At 41.7% G+C, this 19709-nt stretch overlaps 1 protein-coding gene and 1 long non-coding RNA gene across 2 annotated transcripts in view; one reads left to right on the top strand and one right to left on the bottom strand.

Moving 5' to 3' along the window:
• Window positions 1-19709, top strand: part of SPAG1 (sperm associated antigen 1) — a 3545022-nt gene that overhangs the window by 1205567 nt on the left and 2319746 nt on the right. The window lies entirely within an intron of this gene.
• LOC122804943 overlaps window positions 3979-19709 on the bottom strand; it is a 494519-nt gene continuing 478788 nt past the window's right edge. Inside the window, exon 3 of the long non-coding RNA XR_006365256.1 lies at window positions 3979-4066. This is a non-coding gene — a long non-coding RNA (uncharacterized LOC122804943). The remainder of the gene's footprint in view (window positions 4067-19709) is intronic.

Genomic DNA, 19709 nt, shown 5'->3' with positions numbered 1-19709 from the left:
TATTCATTTACTATTTATTGACATTTGTTTATCAGGGAAGTCCAACTGGTTACAGGAGACCTTTTTCAGCAGAGGCCCATGTTGAAAAGCTCCAAGGTATCATATTTAATGAAAACAACTATTTACAATAACAAATTTTATAATGTACTTTCAGTGAATACTCAGCATAAATTGATATTCACAAACAATAAATTTACAAGCCTTGTACTGACACTTTACAGATAGAAGAGTGATGTATAACATAGGCAGGAGTAACTTAATAACTAGAATAGAGTGACGTATTGGCGCAGAAAAGCAAGTTTAAGTGTTAACAGAGAAGTAATGGAAGAGTAATTTGGTTGTGCTAATTAGAAGTGGTTAAAGTAGTTTAAGAAGTACAACAAAGGTATTGGAAAGGAATAACCAGGTTTTGCAACCTCTTAAGAGCAAGGAATCTGGACAAGACCATTAATAAAAGTGGGACAAAGGACCAAAAATAGAGACAATTTTTAAATATTGCTTTTACAAACTTAGAAAGTTGAGAGGATAGGTTTTGCATTAGCATGATTTTTTGAAGGGTATGAAGTCTGAAACTCAAATGTCTGTCATTACTTTCTAACTTCAGTCTAGCCACTAATTTGCTAGAAAACTACAGTTTTACGAAAAATGGACCAAAAATATGAGGCAAAAATCTGGACATTCTGCGGAAATCTGTACAGTTGAGAGGTATGCCAGGTTAAGTGATGTCATGCTTTAAAGGGAGGTCTAAAAAAGGTGATGAAGGGTGTTCTGGAGCTACATCTCAGATGAGGAGTATGGACAAAGCCAGGAAGCAGAAGCAGAACTCTACGTGGAGGCAGGAGGAAGTAGGTAGAACTTTACATGTTAAAATAGTATAAAATTATAGCTGAATCATACACTGTTCAACTGGCAAGACTGACCATTGCTGACTTTGTCTTTGTTTCTGCTAAGCACATACTTCAAATTGCACTTATTTGTACTTATTCTGTTAACCTCTTTAGTTTCTATGTAGCGGTTTCTAATTTGTGCTGCCAGTAGTTTTGCTAAATTACTCATTACAGAGTGCAAATAATCCACTTTGTAAATAAGCAAGGATTAATACTTTTACCATTTTTATTTTAACAAATTGCTGCTACTACTAATCTACCAAATGTGTCATTCAGTTTGTTGCAAGCATATGTTTAACAAAATAAATGTTAATGTTATTAGACATTCAATTAATATTTTAACAGTTTTCAATCTGATTTGACTGCCATTTTATTTTTTACAAATAAATCTATCTACATTTCATTAAGTTTTCTAGCAATTATACATTAATACGTGAGATGATAGCTATATAATATTTTGTGAATAATTACTGTCATAAATCTGCCAGGTGATTATTTAACATATTATAAGCAGGGACAATAGGCATTAACAACTTACTAAACTAATAAGTCAACTATGGTGTCACCCACTCAACTTTGCCAAAGGTTAACCAAGAAAAATTTCTGTTACAGTTTCTGATACCCCTCATGGGACTGAAACGGCTAAGATCTAAATGACTCAATGTCTTTTTCACTCCCAAAACCCAGTTCAGTTTCCTTGGTAGTATGTGTCAGACACAAGTGAAAGTATACATTTAACCTTTCTGAACTTTAAATTACAATCAATAAGCCAATTTTTTGGGGGCAATCGCAAACCCAGAAGGGTGGGCAAACTACAGACCAGATAGTAAAAGACAGACAACCATAACTTAAAACCACCATCATATTGACAGCACACCCCTTAGAGTTGACCCAGAAGTCAGGGACTTATGGACACACATAGATAGTAATCTAGCCTTTGACCATCATGTGTCTACAATGGTGAGGAAATCATTCTACACTGCAGAACTTATAAACAAAAGTATGGCATCTAAGTCCAAAGAAGTCATTGTTCCACTGTATTCGGCATTCATCAGACCTATCATTGACTACAATGCCCCCTTTGGTACGTACACAGGCATATCCAAAAATTGGAACATCCACAGAGGTTCCTACTAAAAGAATACAGAGTGCAAGTAAAACGTCCTATGCAGAGCGCCTCAACGCCCTAACCCTGTATTCCGTCTCCTACAGGCTTTTGAAGGGAGATCTATGCCTGGCATATAGGGAATTGTCAAACCCCACTCTGATGGACCTCCTGCATATCCACAAAACAAACAGCACCAGAATTACCAATTCTAAAGACTTAAACCTTGCCTGTGATATAAATAGGTCCTGCTGCAGAGATAGGTATGTATCCCAGACACTACCGCATCTATGAAACAGGCTCCCCATCCATGTGAAGCAGAGTTCCTCCCTAACCCAATTCAAGTGCAGCTTGGACAATTGGATGGGAAACCACACATTCATCCCTGGTTTGGCACCCATATCTCTAACGGACACAGGTAACCTGTAAATGGTTAATTTCCCAAACCCCTGCTTACACTTTTCACGGGTATCAGAACTTGTCAGAGATTTGGGATGCATGGCTAGGCTTAAAAAGGCCCTTGTGGTAAACACCTATGAACAACACAGATGGCCACTTAGCAGTGCATTCTATTTATAAATAAGATAAACTCCTAACTCTTCATAACTGATAAAGTTAATAACCTATTTTCTCCTACCTGAGCTTAATATATATACAACAAGATGTTGGGGTTAACGGCAAGGTTAGTGATAAAGCAATACAATTAAAAGCACTGGACAGCATTTAGTTCCCAGGAGATGCTTCAAACTTGGAGATAAAGTTTGTACAGCTGACGTAAACACTGCCCTTATCAATGTTTTGCCTCATGGTACAAAGGGATAATACCCTGACAGTGAACTAGGTTTCTGAGTTTAATTAGCTGTTCTGGCACTAGAGAACAGGATAGACAGGGAGGAGTAAAGGGGGATGGCCAGCTCGTCTCTCTCTTTCTGGAAGAAAGGGGGGTTGCACAAGGAAGGGAAGCAACATGGGGGATGATTAGAACTGTCTGTTGAAGACCAGGTAAACCACACCCCCTGCTTCGAAGTTGATGGGTGGCGCTACATGCTGGGCTAGCATATATTGTCTGTGAAAGGAATGAAACCACAAAAAACAGACACAGCTAACTGCACCTTCCATTTCCTTAGCGTCACTGAGTGTTTGAAGTGATACAGGGTCAAAAACACAAACCACCCTGATGGCCCCTCCCAGTCAACATTTGCAGGCAGAAGGGGCAAAGTACACCCAATAAAAATGTTTGTCCTTTTCTGCTATGAATCCACTGGTAGCTATCCACTCACCTTACGTTTTCAATGTGTGCATAATACAGAGAATCAATGTGTTTCAAATCCTAACCAACTTAAGTGTTTCAGCCATGTCATGACAAAAGTAAAGCAAATCATAACAACTGGTTAGATAATTAACTAAACATCTAACACAATAACTGCATGAACCATTAAAAAAAAAAATCACAAAATACGTAAGACTGGGATCCAGCATCTTCCAGAAGGTCACTGTGACTGAGGCAATACGAAGGAATAAATCAATTTCTGTTTGTTGAGCTGCCTTCTCTTGTATGTGGTCATTTAGCAACAAAAAAGAATTCTTGCTCAACAAAACTTATAGAAATGCCTGTGATTAGTAACATTAAAAATACAAAGTTCAGTGCTTTACCCTCTACAGTGTCTACATGCTCTGTCAAAGCTAAGGAATGTATAATCCAGAAAGCTGACAAAAATGTAAATCATATAAAAGTCACAGTACCACAAGCTGCAACTCAGTTATTACTATAATATTATGATCTACAGCACTTCTGTATATTTCAGAAATGACTACCACATTTTAAAAGCAAAACCATCATTTAGACAATAAATATCTTTTTAGAACTCAGAGCAAAACTTTTTTTAGATGTCATCAAATCTATATTAACAAAAAAAAAAAAAAACAGTACTGCTTTTCATTTCTGAATAAACTATGACCTGTTTAGCATTTTACTTGCGCTCCACTTACCCCGGATATCTCCTCCTGCACAGAATGCTTTTCCTCCTACTCCTCTGATCATCACAAAAGAGGTTTCAGGATCTTGTTCCCATGCCTGTTAAACATTTTCAAATAAAATAAGATTAGTACTTTTTATTTAAGAAAACGAAACAAAGAAAGCTTAAAATAACTGGGTAGGCAAACTACAGACTAGAGGGTAGAAAACTTAGTTAAAGCAACAACACAAAAGGTCATTTGGCAGTGCATTCTATGCATTATTTTTATTCACTTGCTGTACCAGCCCTACTAGCTATTTAGTAGCTGTCCCTATTCCTTTTCTTTTTCAAAAGGGTGAAAACCAGGTGTGTGAGAGGCAGCCCTTTCCCAGTTTTCCTCTCTGCCAATCAGTGTACCTAGAGCACTTTGCCAGCAGGCCTAAAAAATTGTACAAATGACTCAACGGCAGGATGGTCCTCACCTCTATGAGTGTCTGCCTCCTTCCAGGAATCCTACATTACTACACTGAGTTTTATGTCTGTTATTTCTTTTGTTTCCACTAGAGGTGTTAATGGTAAGAAAATGAGGCAGACCTCTTAGCCATGCTACATGGTACTGAAAAAGCCAACCATTGCTCATTGCAAACCACACACAATGCTCGTAACCTGAGGAACTAATGAAATGACAGCTAGGTTATCGAGCCAAATGCTGTTTTGTAAAATAAGACAGTCATATTATGCATTTCTTTGTATCCATAAAGTAGTCTAGAAACACCTTTTTTCTTGGGCCACATAAATCGGAATATACAGCCAGTTTAAAGACATCAATTATAAATTACAGCTTATAGCATAACAAATTTAAAACTGTACTATGTTTTTTAGCATAAAACAACAAATCCTGCCTACTATGTGTATCTCAACCCTTACTACACCTGTGTTGTGCCCTTTCTGCTCTTATAATTTCCATTTGTATAATCCATGCATTATTGGATTATTACCCAGGATGAGCCTGAAATTGGTCAATGCTGATCACTGTACTACTCTATAATCCATGCATTATTGGATTATTACCCAGGATGAGCCTGAAATTGGTCAATGCTGATCACTGTACTACTCCAGTAAACAAATATTACCTGTCCCTATACCAGTAGGAACACTGCCAGGTCTGTCACTTTTCTTACTAATTGATATGCTACACCTCCTATTTAGCCAACTGCTTCTTTCACTACATAAGATTTGCCCCATATATGTGCCATGCACTCTTAAATTTCCAACATTATTTTTTGATCTTACCACCCAGAAATGTATTCCTATCATCTAGCACTCCCACACTCTCACCACTTTCCTTCCACCTCTCTGTGTAACATCAGTGGTAGTATCAGCTATTTCCCTTTTCCAAGGCTTATATCCCAGGTTTTCCTAAGGGATTAAAAAAAAGTTCCCAAACTGGCTAAGAGACTTATTACCTCCTGTGTCCCTTGGGTTGGTTTGAGGCCTCCTGTAATGTTGCTGTACCTGGAACAAATGCAATGGGAGTCACCCACTGGACATCCTTATAAGATGTCTAAACCATCTCAGTTGGCTCCATTCAGTATGAAGTAGAAGTGGACATACTGCAAAGCTCCTCCAGACTACTGATCTCCTTACCCACTTATGAAGAAGTAAGCCTACAGACCCAGCTAAGAATCCTAATTTCTGCAGTTTGTACATCAAGTTCATTCTTTCTGCCACTATACAATGCTCATGATCCCAAAATAGGATTGGTGAGGGCACATATGAAGCCTTAAACTGAGAACTCTGTCTGAAAACTCAGCACCTGCTTCACCACCAGAGAAATGGTCCAGCGCTCACAAGAAAGCAGCAACTGCTAAAGTCTGCTTGGCACTTGTCAAAGTCTTTATAATCACTTCTGAAAAAGACCCCAAGTACTCCTTCACTACAGGAAGCAGCTATCCCCCCATGCACTATTTGAAGACAATATACTCTTTTCTGGGAAAGGACAATAGCTTCAGATTTGGAAATGAACGGCTTGCACGTGTATCAGAGATCAATCAAAGAATGCCAAGAGGAGAGCAACTTAAGTAGGCACTATACAGTTATCACATAAAATAATCAAACAGCTTAATGGAAAGTTTACTATGCTGCATTTTGAAAGTGTATTTCTCCATTTTGCTGACAAATCTTCAAGATTTCAAGTTACACAAGCAAAACATGTAGGTTTATTTTACTAGTCCCATACCTCAAACATCACTGCATTACTTTAAAGACAGTCCACTAACTACTAGTCAAAGACTGAGCTGGCTTACTGTTACAGACTTCACTATAATTTACTAAGAAGGGAAACCTTCCCTACCCCCCATCAGCTTACAGAGTGCCTCACCGGCAGACTCCATATGCTGTTAGGCACCACAATAATGGAGCTGTTGTCCTGCACCTTCCTCAAAAATTGTACTAAGTGATTGTGCAATGTCTATTCCTGGCACAAAGACATGGTATAAACTTGCTGCATATTTCAAAGAACCTCCCTGAACAACTATACTACCAGTCAATTCAAATTCATACTACACCATGCTCAAATTTGCTGTATTCGCAGAACTGCTATAACCTGAAGACTTGCATCTAAAGCACTACTAAAAGAGTTGTAAATGGACACACCACACTAAAGCTTCCTTCGTAAGCTAATGGTATCCTTCTTCTACCCACCCCTGATGTTTTTTCTCCTCTTTTTGTTTTTTTTTTTTTAATTATTATTTTTCCTGGAATAATCTACTACTCTCAAAAAAGGAAATTAAAGTAATAAAGAGGTGGGAAAATTTAATTATTGCCTATATGCTGCAATGTACATGATTTGACACAGTTTCTCTCAAAAACTTCTTACGCAAATATCAGTGGCTTATATTAATATCTGTGTGACGCCGTGTACTGGCCCAGTAATCAAGGAGCCTCAATACCCACCACTAGCACCAGTGAGGGACATGTACATTGGGAGGATGATAAGTACGCACACAGTAAAGTACAGTTTCCCTAAGAGCACACACAGATTCAAAGTCAGTCTGGGGCTGGTTTCTCCCTCTTTCTCCAGATCCCCAATAAGACCCCCCACTGGCACAGGTATAGGGTTAAGATCTCAGCCAAGTGGTCAAGCCAAAACCTCCAGCACCCTCTCTGTCCAACCAGTGTTTCATGTCCCTGCCCAAGTAGCCCTTACACACATCCACACTTTGAGATGTGATTTATATACAGCCACACAGACATTCCTGGGGAAGCCTGACACAGGTGTACCAGCTATGACCCCTTCGTCCCAGATTATAAGGTAGTTATCACTGCCAACGACCATCCTTACTTACCAGCTACTATAAGACCCTTACCAAAGGGTGACCAATCCTACTGTGTGATGTTACTATTATCCAAATGGTAAGTGTGTCCAAGACTTTTAAGGCTATCTAGGAGTGGCCTGTACAGTGTCACCAAATAAACAAGCAAGTACTCTAAGAGCTAAAATATCTCTAAACAAACCAGCCACAATTAAAAGGTTTAAATATATTTAATAAATAAAGTACAAGACAATACTCAATAACTCAACACAGTGATGACAGAGATCAGAATCACAAGAAATATTTTAAAACAACATTGCAGGACAGTTTCACATAAATACAGAAAACATCTAAACTAATCTTACTATATTCCTATCTATCTATAAGAGAGATTTCTGTAATCTAGTACTTATTAACAAGGCAAACACAGATGAAACGTGCTGATGAGAGGATGTTTCTAGGTCCAAAGGCAAATACAAAATGCACAGACTTTCTCTGACAGAGAGTTCTTAAATTAATATCAACACATTACTGCTGGATCAACTGGATCACATCACTATTTGTCCTGTCTGCCTTCAGTTCCCAAGCTAACAGAAAATAAAAATTTAACACCTCTGTGTCAAAAATACTCATCTCTCAGAAGTCTGCCTAGAACTGGAAGTCGTAAACCAGTTAAACACTTTTATATTTGAAACATAGTGATTATTTCTGTTCACAGACGATACAAAGAAACATCTAGCTGTAGACATCCTGTCTCCTAGCTGCCTTGAAACATAGATAAACACAGTCATAAAACTCTTTGCTTTTCTTTGAGGGCTTGCAAGTTAACTCTGTATGTTCCAGCCTCTACCATCAAAGCATACATTTGCATAGGCATATAGTTTATATATATTTCTGTTCTTTTCCAGTAGGGTACACTGTGGTTACATTCTTGAAGCTCATTACATAACATATAGTTTAACACACACCTCTGCACCAGCAGTTTAATAAACACATAACATACAGTTCTTTTACATTTATAAGACAAGCATACAAATCATAGTAAAATTCACAAATGACAGAATTGTTAAGAAAATTCCAGCTAGCTGGGCTGGCAGCTTCACAACCCCCCCCCCCCCCCACAAAAAAAAAACTCAAGCTATTTTGTCACGTGACTCTTGAGAAACATTGCTTGAGAGGGTTGAGCATATCTGGGAATACACTTAACCAATTCCCTGTCATGAGAGCCCATCTGTGTTGCCATTGCTAACCCCACTGTGGTGCTGCACTGTCATATCATAGGTTTGCAACCTTAGGCTCCACCTTAGTAACTTGGCATTTTGCTGGCTGGATCGATGTAGCCATGTTAAGGGACTGTGGTCTATAACTACAGTGGTTTACCTGCCATACAGATAAGGCTGAAGTTTCTGCAGTGGCCACACTATGGCTAGGCATTCCTTTTCTACAGCTGCATGGCATTCCACCCTGGGTTGGAACCTACAACTGAGATATACTACCAGGTGCTCTTCTCTCTCTTTAGAAACCTGGCTAAGTACAGCCCCCCACCCCATGGTTTGAAGCATCCATCTGCACAACAAATTCTTTGCTGTAATCTGGACTGGCTAACACAGGGGGTCCTCCCAAAGCTCCTTTAAGCTTCTGGAATGCCTGCTCACATGCTGTGGTCCACACTACTTTATCTGGCCTGTTTTTCCTTGCCAGATCTGCGAGGGGAGCAGCTATGGTACTATAACTGGGGATGAACTTTCTGTAGTACCCTGCTGTCCCTAAAAATGCCCTCATCTGCTTTTTGGTAACAGGGGCAGGCCATGCCTGAATGGCTTCCACTTTGGCAGGTTCTGGTCTGATCTTACCACTCCTCACTCTATGTGCCAGGCAGGAGACCTCTGCCATACCCACTTGATATTTGCTGGGCTTAATGGTCAACCCTGCCCTCTACAGTCTGCCCAGCACCTTCCTGACATGCTGAAGGTGCTCTTGCCAGCAATGGCTGTAGATGGCAATACCATCTAGGTAAGCAAGGGCAAAATCTCCTGCTACTGGGGCATTTTTCATCCCAAAGGGCATCAGTGTGAACTCAAACAGCCCAAAAGGAGTCACAAAGGCTGACCTCTCTCTAGTAATGGGAGGCAATTGCCAATAACCCTCGATAAGATCAAAGGTGGTAAGATACTTAGCCCCACCCAGCTGCTCTAGGGCTTCATCTGTCCTAGGCATGGGGTAACCATCTGACTGTTTGTGACTTTTTAATTTCCTGTAGTCCACACAGAACCTGGTGCTGCCATCATTCTTTGGTACCAGCACCACTGGGGAGGCCCAGGATCTGCTGGACTCCTGAATTACCCCTAGTTCCAACATTTCCTGTATCCCCTCCCTCAGTCTGTTTGATTCTCTTAGGCACCCTATATGGGGCCTGCTTAACAGACCTTTGGGGTCCTGTATCCACATGGTGCTGCACTAGGGGGGTGCACCCTGGTTTCTCAGTGAACATGTCCCCAAACACCTGTAACACTGCTCGGATTTCTCGTACCCGAGTAGGGGACAGCTGCTGGGACATTGCTACCCCTTCCACTAAGGTGTCAGTCCAAGCCTCACTGAGATCAGTCACCAGATTCCCCCTCAGATTTCTCCTGCAATCCACTGCAAATACTCAGCACAAGGGCCTCCCTATCAAGGTAAGGTTTCATCATGTTAACATGGTACAGTTTGTGCCCCTGCCTCCTGTCTAGCATTTCTACCATGAAGTTAACATCACTGACCTTCCTTACCACCTTGTAGGGTCCCTCCCAAGCTGCCTGCAGCTTGTCGTGTATGATAGGAATGAGAACCATTACCTGCTGCCCTACAGCAAATTCTCTAGCTCGAGCATTCTTGTCATACCAGACCTTCTTCTGCTGTTGTGCATCTGCCAGGTTCTCCTGAGCCAAGCACAAGTTCCCTGAGCCTTGTCCTGAGGTTTAGGACATATGCTACAACAGACTCCTTGTGGGATTCACATACACCTTCCCACTCATCTCAAATTAAATCTAGAGGTCGCCTCACCCTATGCCCATACAACGACTCAAAGGGTGAAAAACCTGTGGATTTCTGGGGCACCTCTCTGTAAGCAAACAGATGAGGTAAATATTTGTCCCACTTCCTCTTAAACTGGTCTGCAGATGACTGTAGCATTGTACTGAGTGTAGAGTTTAACCTCTCAACAAGACCAATAGTCTGGGGATGGTAGGGTTGGTCTTTAGATGCTTCACCCCACAGTACTTCCACAGACAAGCCAGCAGATCTGACATGAAATTGGCACCTCTGTCAGCCAGTATTTCTTTTGGGAAACCTACCCTGCTGAAAATCTCTAACAAAGCATTTGCCACATTTTCTGCCTCAATGGAGGAGACAGCCACTGCCACAGGGCATCTTGAAGCATAATCTACTAGCACTAGGATACACTTTTTCCCTTTGGAAATTAGGGTACTCAGAGGCTCCACAATATCCATAGCTACCCTCTGAAATGGCTCCTCAATCACAGGAAAAGGCATCAAATGAGCTTTCACCTTATCTCCTGCCTTGCCTACCTTTTGGCACTGCTCACAGGTCCTGTAGTACCCTGTTACATCTCTGGAAATTCTAGGCCAATAGAAGTTCTGCATAGTATGTCTCTTTGTATGTTTCATGCCCATAAGACCTGCAAAGGGAATATCATGGGCTATGGCTAGAAGTGCCAGACGGTAGGCTCTGGGCACTACCAACTGCTGTATTCTCTCACCCTCTAGCCCTTCCTCAGGGGTCCACTTTATATACAGTAACCCTTTGTCCCAGTATACAGATTCCCCCTTCCCTTGAGAATCAGGTGCCTCACAAGCTACCTCCCTCAGGCCTTGGAATGTAGGGTCTGAGAGCTGACCCGTCTCAATTCTCTCTTGATAACCCTTCCCAGCTCCCCTTTCACTGGAGGTCTGGTATCCTCTGACAGCAGTGCTCTTGCAGTCACTCTGTCCAAGGGAACATCAGTACCCCAAAACAGCTGTGGCTCACCTTCAGTCTCACTGCTACAGGGTAGCTCCCTCCCTGAAGTAACAACCTCACCAGTCCTGGCTGCAAGTGTGCGGTCTCTGTCTGGTCCTCTCCCGGGCTACCAGACCCACATGCTTGTCTCCAAGCCTGACTGCGTGTAACTGCACGCACACAAGATACTGCATTATCAAAATCATTCCCTATCAGAACATCTGCAGGGATATCCTCAAACACACCTACTTGTTTGGTTCCTTTCCACCCTCCCAGTAAAGGTGAAAACTAGGTATTTGGAATTGGGTCCCTCCTAAAGTTCTGACTGGAGTAGACTGCCCAAGCAAGAAGTGCTCCTCTTTAACCATTGCAGGCTTCACAATGGTTAGGTCAGAGGCTGTTTCTCTCAGAAGTGGCCTCTTTATCATCCACTAAAATAGGATATAACCTCTTGTGGTAGTCTGGTACCCTTGTTGTCTCGAGACAACTTACTGCTGGCATTTTGTCATTCCCACTTACTGCCTCTCCCACCTTTTGTTCCCCACCTTGCCTCCGTGGACATCTATATGCTACATGGCCTCACTGGTTGCATTTAAAACATTTAAACTTTGGTCCTGAATGTGTACCTAGACTAGTGGCTTTCCCCTGCTACTGGTGGACTCTTTGGGGGCAGTCTGGGCTGCCCACCATGGGTTCCCTTAGACCCATGAGCAGTACTGGTGTTCCTTTTCTGTGAAGTGATGCCCTGCTTGCTAAGTACATGTCTCCCCTTTTCCACAACTCATCTGCAGTACTGCATTGTCTATCTGCTAACCATATTCTCATGTCCTCAGGCAAAGTACTAAGGGCTTGTTTCTTCACCAAAAGGTCTGCCAACCCATCTATGAAAATAAGTGCTTAGTTCAGCAACATATTCACACACTTTCATCTGCCTTGCGTCTATGCTCACGAAATGTTTTCCTATAAGCTTCAGGTGTTAACTTAAAAGATTCTAAAAGACAGTTCTTAACAGCATTATAATTTAAGCAATTAGTATCAGACAATTTAGAACTAGCGGTTACGGCATTACCATGGAGTAAAGGGGTCAGGAACTGTACCCAGAACCCTTGGTCAACATTATACTGCTTAAATACCCTTTCAAACATACGAATGAAACTATCAAAATTACCCCCTGTAAATTATGGAAGAAATGTACTGACCTTTGTTGCTTCTGGAGTTTGGTTACTCCTTTCCCCATTACCTTCATGACTCTGGCGAAGAGTCAACATCTCCTTTTCATGCTGCCTCTGCCTCTCATTAACCACAGCTTCCAGACATTGTAGCTTCTCTGCTGCTTCTATCAAGTCTCTAACTCCAGATTGACTTTTAAGTCCTCTGTGGAAAGGCTGAACTGTCCATTTTCTAAGAGTGGTACATCTCCAAGGCCAGCCTGGTTGTCCTCCTAAATTGCTGGTCTGCGCTGCAGCTGTGCCCAAGGCTATAATTTCTGCCTTAGGTTGTCATGTACCAGTCATTTAGCCTGGCACATCTCAACAAACTGGCTCCTTGTCAGCTTGTCATTCTCCTCTGCTGACATGCTTGCCTGCTCTCCCTGACTAACTAAGCTAACAATAAATACATAAATACATAAAACAATTGTGATATGAAACTCAATGTTCAACTGTGTGGCTGACAGAGTACAAACACCTACAGTGACCACTGTTTACAGGCTACAGAAATTCAATATCCCCAACCACTACAAGCCAATTAATATGTGATGTGGCTATCCCACCACTGCCAACCAATTAATATGTGATGCTCCAGCACTGGCCCAGTAATCAAGGAGCCTTGATCCTCACCACTGGCAACAGTGGGGGACGTACACAATGGCAGGATGACAAGTACACACACAATAAAGTGCAATTTCCCTTAAGAGCACACAGAGACCAAAGTCATTCTGGGGCTGGTTTCTCCCTCATTCTCCAGAGCCCCAATAAGACTCCCCACTGGCAAAGCTATAGGGTTGGGTTCTTAGCTGAGTGGCCAAGCCAAAAACTCCAGCACCCTCTCCGTCCAACCAGTGCTTCGTGTCTCTGCCCAAGTATCTGACACACACACACTGAGGTTTGATTTATATACAAACACACACACACTCCTAGGAAAGGCTGGCACAGGTTTACTAGCTATGCCCCCTTCTGCCCACACTATAACTTAGTTTCCCACTCCTACCAGCCAACTCTTTATCAGCTACTCTAAGGCCTTTAACAAAGGGTGTCCAATCTTACTCTGTAATGTTACCATTAATCCAAATGGTAGTCTGACCAAGAGCAAGGCTATTTTCGGAGTGGCCTGTACAGTGTCACCAAATAGATATGCAAGTACTCTCAGAGCTCAAATATGTCTCTCAGATATCAGCCACAAAGCTAGGTTTAAATATATTTAATAATAAATAATAAAAGAGCAAGACAATACAAAGTAAGTAATCAGTTACATCAGAGTTCAAAATCACAGGAAATATTTAAAACAACATTGCAGGACAGTCTCAAATAAATACAGAAAACATCTAAACTAATCTTTACTGTATTCCTAACTATATCTAAAAGAGTTACTATCCCCTAAAACTTACTTACAGCAGGACAAGTGCAGAAGGTGATGAGTGAATGTTCTTGCTAGGTGAAATACAAATGCACAGTCTCTCTGAGAGTTCTTAAATTAATATCAAATATTACTGCTGGGTTAGCTTGGATGACATCACTTTTTATCACCTGACTTTAGTTCCCAAGCTAACCCCCCAGTGCAGCATTTGACATCTCCTTTTTAAAATACATACCTCTCAGATGTTTGCAGTTTCTGGAAGTCATAACACAATAAAACACTTCTACATCTCAAACTTAGTAATTACTTCTCTTTCAGGACCATGCAAAAAAATATTCTAGCTCTAGAGATTGTGTCTGCTACTGCACTGAAACTGAGGGATAACATTTCAACTATTTTCTTGAAGTTTTGCAAGTTAACTCAGTATGTTCTAGTTTCTACTGTTAAAACATATACATTTACACAGGTATATAATTTAGAAACATTTCTGTTCTTTTCCAGTAGGTTACACTGTGGACACATCCTTGAAGCTCAGTACTGTACAAACCCCTGTTCAAACACATACTTCTGTACCTGTAGTTTAATAGGCACATAACCTATAGTTCTAATACATTTGTAAGACAAGCATATGAATCATGTTGATATTCACAAATGACATATGATTATTTACAAAATTCCAGATAGCTGAGTCCACAAAAAAAATGAGAACAAAGCAGCCAGAATAGGCGGTTTCAAACAGACAAATAGCTCCCCTACCAAGAAGTAAAGATCCCAAGTAAATGCCACCTGAATAACAGATAAACTCATATATAAAAGGGAAAAATACTCTTTAGTAAAACAGCCTGAGCTAAGTCTGAAATGAAGAGGAGGATCAACTAGCAGACCTCCTGAAATGTTTGACATCCAGTGGTAATAATCTGGGATACAGCCCTGATTGTAGGTGAGGCACCAGCTAAAAAATCTCCTCGACTGGTTAACAGATTTCCTAGTAGCAGGACTTCTTGTCACCTTTAGTACCTGCTGCATGTTCTCATGAGAAAGGTTCCTAAAATGTAATAGAAATGAACCATTCAAGCAGTAAATTTAAGTTTTTTGAGACTGGGGTGCAATAAACTCCCCAATCTTCTGTAAGTAGAGTGAATATGGGAGGAAGCTTGAGGTAATTGTCCTTGTCGGATTCCATAGGAAGGGAGGATCAGTGTTGTCTAGGCCAGAAGGAATTCACCACAACAATTTCTGGGGAGTATTTTTGAATTTTCAGAATGACCCTGGATATCAGTGGAAAGGGTAGAAATGCATAAAGGAACACTCCTGACCACAGAAAGGAAATTACATATCTTTTCCAGGCCTGCATACAAGGAATCATGGTGCAGAAAGTACAGTTTTGTACCTACCATAAATGTAGATGTTAGAGTGTATTCACTGCTGCAGTCATTACTTGGGTTATCCTGCCTTCAGGCGGTCCCACAGTCAGCCAGAGTTCCAAAGTCTTGGTCCGGCGTCGGTTGTGTCTCTTCTTCCCTGACATCAGTGCACCAGGGGTATATAAGATGCAGCCGACGCCATTTTCTTCAGTTTTTCTTGCCCTAGATGTCAGGTGCCCCTAAATAGGAAGGCAATACATATTGCTAAAAAAACATACAATAAATGTAAAAACAACACCTTCAGTTACCAGCAAATACACCACATAGGTAGTATAGGGTAGAAAGGTATAGATACGTCCAAGCTAAGAAAGAGGGGATGGCGGAAGGGTAACCTGGACTGCAGCAGTGAATACACTCGAACATCTACATTTATGGTAGGTACAAAACTGTACTATGTTCGTGTTTCACTGCTGCAGTCATTACACTTGGGTTGAATCCCAAAGCTGAGTTAGGGTGGCTGGTTCTATAGAGGATTTGGGGTGGCTATGAGGCCCTGCAGCACTGCAGTGGCAAAGCCAGCTCTGGATCTAGAATAAAGAGGCAAGTGATAATGCTTGGTAAAGGTGTGCACTGAACTCAAAGTTGCAGCTTCCAAGATATCTTTGGTAGGTACTCCTCTAAGGTATGCAGTTGAAGTGGCTGTTGCCCTGGTGGAATGTGGCCTAATGTTACTAGGTACAGGTTTCCCATGCTGTGTGAAGCAGAAACGGATAGTGTCCTATCCACTTTGAAATGGTCTGCTTTGAAATAGCCTTTCCCTGTGATCCTGCAGCATATGCTACAAACAATTGCTCAGTTTTTCTGAAAGCTTTTGTTTTGTCCAAGTAGAAACGTAACGGTCTGTGTATGTCCAATGAATGCAGAAATCTCTCCCCTTTATTCTGGGGATTTGGATAAAAAGTTGGCAAGTGAATAGTTTGGTTAAGAGCCACACTGGATACCACCTTTGGCATAAATTAAGGGTTTGTTCTTAAAGAATCTCTGTGTTGGTTTAAAATGATGATAGGCTCCACTGCCATTAGTGCCTGTAACTCAGACACTCTTCGTGCTGAGGTTATTGCCAGAAGCAGGGCAGTTTTCCATGACACATTTTAATTCTGCTGAACTGGCTGGCTCAAAAGGAGGTAAAGTTAGTTTTTCCAAGACAAAACTGAGGTCCCAAGTTGGTGTTGGTGCTCTCCAGGGCGGTTGTATGTTTTTAGCCCCTCTGAGGTACTGTTTTAGGAATGGATGAGAGAAAATAAAAGGATCTGTGTTGTAATGAGCCGAGATGGCAGAGGCATGGATCTTAATGGATGAAAAGGATAGTCCTTTGTCCAGCATCTGAGTTAAGTATTGTAATATCTGAGGAATATTTGGGACAAGAGGGTCAAAGCTTTGAGCCTGGTTCCAGGCACAGAATCTCTTCCACTTTTCTGAATAAGATTTCCTGGTGCTAGGCCTCCTGGCCTCCAAAATGACATCCATAACAGCTTTAGAGAGAGGTGTTGCCTGTTTGACTAAGGAATCTGCCATGCAGCCAGGTTTTAAGGTTTTGAGCTGACTGTGCAGGATCTGATTGTTTTGTTGAGTCAGAAGGTGCGGAGTTTGAGGTAAAATCCATGGTGGGCCTTGAGCTAAGTTCTTTAAGATTGGCTACGAGGACTGGCGTGGCCAGTCTGGGGCAATCAAGATCATCTGTGGTTTTTCTTGTCTGGCTTTTAGGAGTACATTTGAAAGGAGAGGCAGTGGTGGGAAGGCAAAAACATTTAGGCTTTTCCAGCTGAACGAGAGAGCATCCACTTTTCATGCTTGTGTGTGATAAGTCCTTGTGCAGAATTTTTGTAGTTGGCAATTCATTGGGGAGGCAAAAAGATCTATGTCTGGGCACCCCCATTTTTGTGGTATCATGTTGAATACTTGTGGATTTAATTTCCACTCGTGAGGATCCATGATATTTCTGCTTAAGTCGTCTGCCAGAGTATTTTTCTTTCCTGGCAGGAATTGTGCTTGCAGATGAACTTGATAGGTTAGAGCTATGTTCCACAAGGTTATGGCTTGTCTGCATAGGGGATAAGAATGAGTGCCCCCTTGCTTGTTTATGTACCACATAACTGTGGTGTTGTCCGTCTTTAATAATAGTTGTCCTGGATGCAGAAGGTCCTTGAAAGCTGTTAGGGCATTTTGTACAGCTAACATCTGTTTTTGATTGATGTGAAGATGCATTTGGTCTGCGGCCCACTTGCCCTGAATACATTTTCCTGCCATGTGTGCTCCCCAGGTGTAATCCGAAGCATCTGTTGTTAGTGTCTGCCTGGCTGTGGGTAGAGTGAAATGCTGTCCCTTGTTGAGGTGACATGCCTGTTGCCAACCATCGAAACTCCTGTTGTAGGCAGGGAATTAGTGGTATTACTGCTTCCAAACTGTGACAGTGTTGAGTCCAAACACTTTTTAGGTACCACTGTAATTTCCTCATATGCAGTCTGGCATACGGAATTAGTAGTATGCAGGATGCCATGAATCCCAAGGCCTGCAACATTTTTCTTGCAGGGAGTTGGGTTTTTGTTGCCATCAATTGAAAGTACTGAGTCAGTTGTCCTTGCTTGTCTGGCGTGAGATAAACCATCTGGGCCATTGTATTTAAGCTGGCACCCAGGAATATTATCTCTTGTGAGGGCACTAGTTTTGACTTCTTTTCGTTTACTGTGTACCCCAGGCAAATTAACAACCTTTTTACAAATGCCAGATGCTTTAGAAGAATGTCCTTGCTCTCTGCTTGAATAAGGCAGTCGTCCAAGTATGGACATATTTGGATTCCTTTTTGTCTGCAAAATGCAATTACTGGTGCCAGGCACTTTGTGAAGACCCTGGGCACAGTAGATAAGCCAAAGGGCAGTGCAGAGAATTGGTAATGCATTGAACCAGCTATGAATCTGAGGTATCTTCTGAAATTTTGTCTGATAGGGACATGCAGGTATGCCTCTGAGGTCCAAAGTAACAAGCCAAGCCTTCTTGCCCAGCATGGGAAGAAGCTGCTGTAGTGTCAACATTTTGAATTTCGGAACATCCAGGTAAGTATATAGAGTAGAAAGGTCTAGTATGGGTCTCCAGGCTTTGTCCTTTCTGGGGACCAGGAAAGTAAAATCCTTGTCCTTGTTCCTGTTGTGGCACTTTTTGAATAGCTCTCATAACCATGAGGGCTGTAATTTGTTTTTGTGCCTCTGCCCATTGATTTTGTGGCAGGTCTGGCATACCTTTTAGCCTTGGTAGAGTGTGAAAGTGGAACCTGTAACCATGAGACACAATATTCAGAACCCATATGTCTTGGGTGATTATATGCCAATTTTGAGAAAAAAGTGCTAGTTTTCCCCCTAAGGGAGCTGCCAAAAGGTAAGTGCTTGGCATTCAAAGGGGGAAGTCATTGGGACTGTTTCCTGTAAGGTTGTGACTTGTCTTCACCTCCTTTTTGGGTTGAAGCATCCAACTGTCATGGTCTGCAAGAGCCTTAGGGCTTAGATCTGCCTCTTGGGCGTCTGTATCTGCCTCTTTGTGGTCTGTCTGACACTGGAAAGGACCAATTATTTGAAGGCCAATTTCTGCTAAATCGAGGTGGCTGTATCTGTAAGAAATCCTTCACTGTTTGCATAGATTTTGCCTTATCCTCCATTTTCTTTAATACCTCTTCTGCCTTAACACCAAATAAAATATCCTGCTGTAAAGGAGCATCCAATAATTTTGCCTTAACATGATCAGGTAAACCTTGTTCTTTTAACCAAGCATGCCTTCAAATCACAGATCCTGTAACTGCTGCTCTACAAGAAGCCTCTAATGAATCAAAACCACATTGCAGAGTATGTTTTCCCACTTGTTCAGCTGCATGCAATAAATCCTGCATTTCCTTATAGTCAGGATGTTCTGAACTTGTAAGCATTTTCTGTTTTAACAGAGACATTAAATATTGTTGGTATTTAAGTATGTGAAACTGGCAATTTAAAGCTCTCACTGTTAAAGTTGCAGAAGGGTAAACTTTCTTCCCCCATCTGTCTAATGCTCTAGAATCCCTGTCAGAGGGAACTGGATTTTTAGCCGTGGAAGCCTTTACCCCTTTGGGACCCTGGGAAATAGTTTCTGGGTCAGCAACAGGGTTTTTATAAAGAAATTTGTGAGAGTCAGGGACTCTGCAGTACCTGTCTGGCTTGACTGGAGCAGGGGGCAAAAAATCAGGATTTAAATTGGATTCAGAGAACACATCATCCACAATATCTAACACTGGCGGAATAGCAAGGGGCCTGTGCTGAGGCAATAAAAGAAAGTCTCTGAGCCTTTTCTTGGATTCTGAGTAATCCTGGCCCTCCCAATGGAAATGCTCCCTCATGGTATGTAAAGTTTCCCCAAAAGAGTAATCCTCAGGAGGAGAGGCTGAAGGAATTGATTCTTCAGCATCAGAGTCATCATAGGGGGGTAAAGCGTATCCC

This window comes from Protopterus annectens, chromosome 6.part0 (assembly GCF_019279795.1).
Source record: "Protopterus annectens isolate FY-2018-M chromosome 6.part0, PAN1.0, whole genome shotgun sequence".
NCBI classification, from domain to species: Eukaryota; Metazoa; Chordata; order Ceratodontiformes; family Protopteridae; genus Protopterus; species Protopterus annectens.
The sequence above is the reverse complement of the archived record's forward strand: the minus strand, read 5'-3'. Positions and strand labels throughout refer to the sequence as shown.